Source organism: Rhinolophus sinicus, chromosome 6, assembly GCF_057876585.1.
Source record: "Rhinolophus sinicus isolate RSI-liver-muscle chromosome 6, RSI-T2T, whole genome shotgun sequence".
NCBI classification, from domain to species: Eukaryota; Metazoa; Chordata; class Mammalia; order Chiroptera; family Rhinolophidae; genus Rhinolophus; species Rhinolophus sinicus.
In genome coordinates this window covers 58,590,066-58,597,560 of record NC_142506.1, presented here as the reverse complement: position 1 = coordinate 58,597,560, position 7,495 = coordinate 58,590,066, and the positions used below count along the sequence as shown (strand labels likewise).

The following is a 7,495-nucleotide window of genomic DNA, read 5'->3' as shown; positions in this document are numbered from 1 at the left end:
TCAGAGACTTGGAGTTGAATTAATTCAAACTCTAAGGCCCCTTCCTGGCAAGACGGCCCCGGCCACTGAAAGAACCCAACCCTACCCAGAACATCAAGAACGAATCTTCTTGCTGAGACTAAAGACAATAAGAAGTTGAAATGTAATGTCTTTGAACTTAACCTTGATTGCGGGTAAGATAATTTAACTTCAGACTTTAGTTTCTTGTTTTAACTTCTTTGGACCTTAACTTGTAAGGGGGTTTAATTTTGGACTTGGGACTCCTTGGTAATTTGACATTTTGAGGGGGTTAAGTTCAAGGGTAGAACTTTGTACTGTCGGCAACTTATTGTTGGGGTGGCTTTATGATATCATTGGGTTTCACTGCGTAACCTCTGATAGGTGATGTTGGTCAATGTGGCTGGAAATGAGTTGAGTTGGGAAATTCTTTACTACAGAAAGACCTTAAAGAATATCATGTACTGTACTGACCCATCTCAGAACCTTATGGGACCAGGAAGATCTATAAATGGAGCAGTGGCTGGTGTTGGGGTGGGGGTTAGTTCCCTCTCTGAAGATGTGAGCACTTCCTGTTGACCACAGGCATGATGGTTAAACACAATGGGTTCAAAGAACAAAAACAACGGAGGAATGTGGAGTAGAGCTGACAGCTTCCCTACAAGCTGCTTCAGTATTATAATCACGCGTATCCCTCATGTGTCCTAATGAAGGGATAGTAATTAGTCTTGGCCCCTGTCTGCCTCTGCACACTTTCCTACTCAGGAGAGATCTAACTGGTAAATTTGGGAGCACAGTTGAGCTCTGCTCCTCTGCCTCCCCCTTGCTTCTTGGACTCTGGCTGCCTTCAGGGTGTTGGGACCCTGACTTCTTCAGTCCAAGTGTGAACTTGGCAGAGAAACCCTGCCCTACATGGAGAGGCCTGCAGTTTTGTCCAGCGCTGCCTTGGCGAGGAGGCTAAATTCAACACAGTTGAACAACACGGGTTTGAACTGTACAGGTCCACTTATTCGCAGATTTTCTTCAATAAATACATACAGTAATGTATTTCCTCTTCCTTATGACTTTCTTAATAACGTTTTCTTTCCTCTATCGTAAGAATACAGTACATAATACATACAACATACAGAATATGTGTTCATCGGCTGTTTATGTTATTGGTAAGGCTTCCGGTCAACAGTGGCTGTTTGTAAAGTTTTGGGGAAGGCAAAACTTATATCGGTATTTTCGGTACCCCTAACCCTGCATTGTTCAAGGGCCAGCTGTACTGTGACTCAGTATTAGAAATTCCATCGCTTCTATCGTCCTAAATCAAGTCCTCCAGCCTAGCTTTTGTCAGTAATAAAACAGATATTTTGATCTCAAAAAAAAGGATTGTTTTAAACTTTAGAACTACGTCCACACTCTAATTGTGCCTCACATTTGTGGAGTGCCAAGAAGTCTGCCCAGGACTTTTGCCCAATGCATGCTGTTGGATCTTCCTGACAATCCAGTGAGGCCAGATGGATGTGACAGCCTTCTGTGAGCTGCTCCAGAATGATAATCACGTGTGTCCCTAACTGCATAACGCATGTCAGTGAGGTTTGAAAAGGTTAAGTAACTTGCCCGTGTTATAGGTGATGGGCTAGAATTAGAACTCAAGGCTTTTGACTTCTGGCAACGTGCTGTTAATGCAATTTATTTAACTTGTTGGCAAGAATGAATATGAAGAGTGGTAGTGTCTTTAACTAGAAACTGGTTTAATCCTACAATCTTGTTTTGAAACATTGGTTAAAGAGAACTGTAACACTGGGGTGTGTGCAAGCTGTAGTGTGTATGTGGATTATCTGGGCACCTTGTTTGGAATGGATATTTTTGTATCTGTCACCCAGACATCCCAGCGTGGGTTTGCGCTAAGACCCAGGAATTCTCATTTTTATATGGACCCAACTTTCTAAACTCCTACCTGATGTTCTGTAGATCAGGTTCTCACACATCCTCACCCCACTTTCATGTTGACATTCTCTTTAATGGTATGTAAACACTGGCATGACAAATCCTGGCTTTCTTAGAAAAATAGAACTCGCTTGAATATATCATGGTTAAACGTGGATGTGCCCATTTTGGGTGCTGGGTTTAACTGATTCAAACACACGTCCCCTAGCCCTCAGGGGACCACAGTACCCACTTTGGGATATGTGGAGGAGCATCTGTGCCTTGAAAAACAGCAGAGCTCTGCAGGTACCAAACCTACACCCTGGGCCTCCAATCAACTGAATTAACTACCCCATCATTAACTAAACCTGAATTCATAAGCCAGGAAAAGACAATGCTTGGGGCTTAATAACGGTGTACAAATTGTGCACCAAATGCCTGTGTGCGCATGTGTGTGGTGGTAGAAATAATGGGAAAGGATGTTTTGTAAGAATATTTGCTTTTTTAAAACCAGATAGTGCCTTTTAATGAATGGACAAATACGAGGCCCCAAATATAGCACTAACAATATAAAGAGCATGAGAGCCAAAGGTATGGCATTTTGTTTATTTTCAGGACAAGGTAAGGATTCGCAAAGATGGTGAGTGATTGCCTTGTTCTCTAAGAGCTCAGGGAGACTGTGTGTGTGCCAACTGGTTTTCCTCTTTCCACCTCCCAACTAAGCTTCAGAGGAAACTCTTTTCATGTGAACTGGAAAAGATGAATTTTAAGCTTCATTGAGAGCTTTAAAACCTTAAAACTTCCTTGAAAATAACCTGTCTCTCAGGAATCTTCGGTCCCAAAGAATTATAAAGCTTTTCCTTGGGCTGTGGAATGGCCACGTTATTAGCTACGATCACTTAAGACTCTGAATAGAAGGATGTCATAAATCTGAAAGTATTTGTTCTGGTTTGTGACTAAGCAAAACTGTATCATGTTAAATCAGATGTTGTTATAAACATATGAAACGGCACATTTTTTTTCCAACTTGGGGCATTGTGGCATGAAGCTTCTGGGAATGTTAAAAAAGAAAAATGTTTTTACAGTCTTGGATTCCAAGCCTGGTTGTAGCTAGGTTTTCTTCTTTCTGAACGTGAATGCTAAAGAAAAGTCCTTCTGTTTAGCTCTCTGTATTTTCCCCGAGAGTTTGCAAGGCTGAGTAGAGGCGTTCTTACTCCTTTGCGGGCTAATCCATGGAAGTCAAACTGGAGACCTGAGCAGCGGGCAGAGGTGTGTGTGTGTGTGTGTGTGTGTGTGTCTGTCTGTCTGTCTGTCTCTCTGTCTGTCTATCTTTCTCTGTGTCTGTCTGTCTGTCATGTGGAGCGGATGAATGGCATCCTAGCACCCTGGAATGTTTGGGTTGGAAAGGACCTTAGGCACAATCTAGTTTACCAACTGCCTCATTACCCAGGTCATGTCCGTGAGCCCGGCCCTGTGTGATGACAATCATGACCCTGGGGAAAGTTGCATGTTTGCTTCTGGTAAGTGGTCATTGGCCTTCAGTTAGCCACCTCCAAGTGATGGTTATGCCATTATATGGTGCAGACAATGGCGAGAAATGAATGACAAAGAAGTGATAACATACGGACTGCCAAAAAGTCATCATAGTTTTTCTTGTGTTGGTGCTTCTGGTTAATTTTTCTTAAGGTTTTGGAAACTGCAGTTTCTAAATATATTACTTTTTATAATTAAGAAAAAAGAATGTATTAAAAATACTCTAGCTTCAGAATGTTTGTGTATTTAATAATCATCTTGTAAAAGGTGATTTAGGATATCGACAGTATTCTGCTGACTGTTGAGAGCCACATGGTCTGGCATGGTAGCCATTGAAATGGAGCTGTTGAAATGTGCTGGTCCAAATCGAGATGCACTGTATGTGTAAAATACACACCAGATTTCAAAGACTTGTACAAATAAAATTGCAAGCTACCTCAGCAATTATTTTTATCATGGTGACGTGTTGAAATGATAACCAATTGGGTAAATGGGGTTAAAGAAATTATTAGAATGAATTTCCTCTATTTCTTTTTATCTTTTGAATGCAGCTACTAGAACATTTTAAATTACATGTGTGGGTGTGGTGTAAAGGATAGAAGGTTAGCAGTCTTCTTACAAGGATGGAAACACCCTTGGGCCTGTATAACACACAGAGAGCTAAGGCATTGCCATCTCCTTGTCAGGTAGCATCTCAACATGGTTTTGAGAAAGGTGAGTGACTGCTTCACGGGTGTGAGGTTTCCTTCTGGGGTGATAAAAATGTTCTGGATCCAATGGTGATGGTGGCCCAATATTATGAACGTACTAAATGTCACTAATGGTATGTTTTATGCCATGTGTATTTTAACACAATGAATAATGACATAGGTGGCTCACATTATACTTCTGTTATTCATGCTTTTTTAAGGTAAAGAGGCAGAAGGTGTGGCCTTGCTTAAAACTGGGTCTCTAGAAATAGGGAAAAACGTGGAAAGAGGCAGGGATGGGCTGAAAACTGCTGGGAGCTGTTGGCACGCTTTTGTCTCTCGGTTTGTTAAAAAATCTGTACATGTGTTCCAGTTTCCTGCCATCCTTGCAGCCCCGGAGGCCTTAGCTTCATGTGTCCCTATCTCTTCACGGTGCCTCGTCTTTATCTCATTCCAGTTTTCCTCCACAGTTGGCCTTCTGCCACTACTAAGTTTCTCACTAAGATAATTCTTTACCCCAAATTCCTTGCAGTTTGTGTGGTGTTAAGGAGTTAGGGATCTTGACAGTTGAAAAGAGAATAGAACACCCAGGTCAGGCTCAACAAGCTCCCCTGCCTCCCAGATATGTTGATTAAGAAAAATTAAAGTCTCTTCTGTGCATCTCTGGAATCCAGCTTCTTCAGTGTAAACCCCGAGAGGCAAAACTGGCCTTCCACGTTAGAAGTCAGCATGGTGGTCGTCGGAGGTTGTGGGGGTGAGCAGGGAGGGCTGTGGCTGTTTCGGGGGCACCCAAAAGGGCTTCTGGAGTGGGAACTATTCTGTTATTGGTCCATACAGATTACCACAGTGTGTCCATTTGGTGGAACTTTCCTGAGCCTGTGACTTGTGTGTTTTTTAATGTGCATAGCGCATCAACACACAATTAAAAAAAACACACCACCAATCACCCTGTGAGGTGCATATGTTTTTGAGTGTTAAGCTAACAGTCCTGGAGTGAGAGTGCAGTGGGGTGGGTGAGTGTTCCGTGAGGATGGCTGCCTGGGGACGCCTGTCAAGGAGGCCCAGATAAGGTGGCCTCTGGAGGTGCCCCCCGCCCACAGTCCTCAGACTGGAGATTTGTGAGTGAGTGACTCACCTCAGAAAATCCACCTGGGTACTTTATCTGTCGTCTCTCCATTTGGGGCAGCTACGGAGAGGGGACATGGGAGTCAGGTATTGCTTACTTAGAGGTTTGGTCAGTTGTGGGTGTAGGTAAGACACCCGAGGACAGCCACATTCTTGGGAGAGTTTAGAATTCTTCCTTTGCTGTAAATAGACACCCCCAAGGAGAGGAGAGATTGCTCGGGAGTAACCAGGCCCTGCGGTTATCACCTACGGAAATCCTGTGTGGTGGTAAATACAGCCCTCAGCCAAGCCTGGAGAAGTGATTAGGGGAGCAGAGAGGGGCTGACAATGCTAATGTGGGAGGTTATTAGCCAGATAGTGGCCGGGAAACCAGGGGTGAGGGGGATTGGGGTTGAAGGAGCCTAAGCGGAAATGGGGGAGGAAAAATAAATAAATGAGATAAGCCATTTCATTTGCTTCCTCCCTTATTGCCCTTTTGTCTTGTGCTCAGGACCACGGTCTCCCCTGACGTCTCCTCTTCTGGGGACAACAGCCTGGTGGCTGATTTTGAAAAGCAGGCCTGGGTCCGAGCTCCTGGGCCTGCACCCTGCGCTTTGCAGTGAACTTCTACACCACATGGCCTGCTGGGCGTGCTACCCAGAGCCAGCCCTGGGCAGGCTTTCCACAAGCTCACAGCCCTGCCCCCACCTCTACAGGTGCAAAGAGCCCAAGGCGACATGAACAGCTGGACCCTCGGACCCCACACACAGGAGACCCCACATGTTAGGGTCACCGTGGGTCTTGGGTCAAGATTGCCTAATACCAGTGTTGTTGGCCTGTGGAAAGGTTTTCCTTGTCGTGGGTCACAACTGGAAGTGATCAGTAATGGCCGGGTCTGCCCACCTTCTGGAAGGAGCACTCCAGGTTCCAACACCAACATCAACTGGTTCCCTTGGAACAACTTTGGACCTCAAGAGACGGGCGAGAGGGAAGGGTAAGTGGCTGGGAGAGTAAGTAGCCTGTCCACGCCCAGCTCTGGCTCTGCTGGCAGTGTGACCGGGGACAGGTTTCCTCACCTTCCTGGGCCTTTCTTCAGACATCCATAAAATAGGGATGATGATAACACAACATATCTCACATGCTGATGCTAATACCTCACGTATACCTGAGGATCTGATGGCGTATATGTTAGAAGCACTTGGCAAACTGCAGACTGCCTGAATATTAGCTTTCTGGTACAGGTTGGAAACCTGCGTACTATGAGGTGTGTGGAAAGTAAGTCATTACCAAGAGCTCGGAGAACACCCGTGTGTAGCAGGTCTACTTTTATAATACTTGAGAGCATCTTTAAGGAGACTCGTTACCCTGACTAGAGCAGTCAGCCCCACCACTTGCCCAGAGCTCATACTGAAGAGAGAAGCAGCAACAGAAAGCCAGGTTCTTGGGGTGGCATCTGGGGGCTTACATCTGAAATCACTTTGTTCTCAGTCCCCCCGGGGGGGCATTTCTGTCCTGCTGGGCCACACGTCCACCGCGGTGATGGGATCACTGCACGAAACTCACTTCTTCCACAGCAGTCAAGCCTCTAGAAGTTATCTCTGCGTTGCTCGTTTACACCCAGGCCAGCAAACCCCCGTCTCTGTTAGACCTGACTTGTCAAGCACCCTGCTCAGTTGGAAGATGTGACGGGCCAGGGTACTATGGAGAGGGCGAAGATGTCAGGAGTGTCCCTCTGAATGGGCTCCATAAAGACTGAGGTATTAGAGGCAGGGAAGAGACCTTAAAGCTGGTCACTAAATACACATTGAACATCCACTACGGGTTAGGCATGGTTAGTCACGAGCAGCACACAACAGACCCAGCAGTCACGAATGGAACCTTTCACGCAGTAGGGAAACCGGGCATTAAGCAACTAATGACCCAAAGAATTACAGGTTGCCCCCACTACGTGAAAGCAGAGCGTGCCTACGAAACCTGTTCTGCGAAAGCCTAACTGGTATGAAGCGAAGAAGCAATCACCTTAAGACACACCTTGCTAACAGATGCACAGAGTAAATCGAGTAAAAACCCAGCTGTTCATTATCTTGGTTCAGAGCTCTGGGGCTTGATGCTGAGATGCTGAGTGTCGTTCCCAGGAAGACGCTTGTTGGGGCCAGTCTCACCGCTCGTGGTGCCTGCTGCCTTGATAACGGCTTATGCAAAACAAACGCTCAAAGCTTTTTTCACTTTTCGCCTTTTTTTGTAAAGGCAAAATCGTC

At 45.4% G+C, this 7,495-nt stretch overlaps 1 non-coding gene across 1 annotated transcript; it reads left to right on the top strand.

The window, feature by feature from the left end:
- The first annotated feature begins 4,025 nt into the window (after positions 1 to 4,025).
- Positions 4,026 to 4,151, top strand: LOC141567967 (U6atac minor spliceosomal RNA). The gene has a single exon (XR_012491011.2). It is a non-coding gene; the product is annotated as a U6atac minor spliceosomal RNA (small nuclear RNA).
- Positions 4,152 to 7,495: the final 3,344 nt, after the last annotated feature.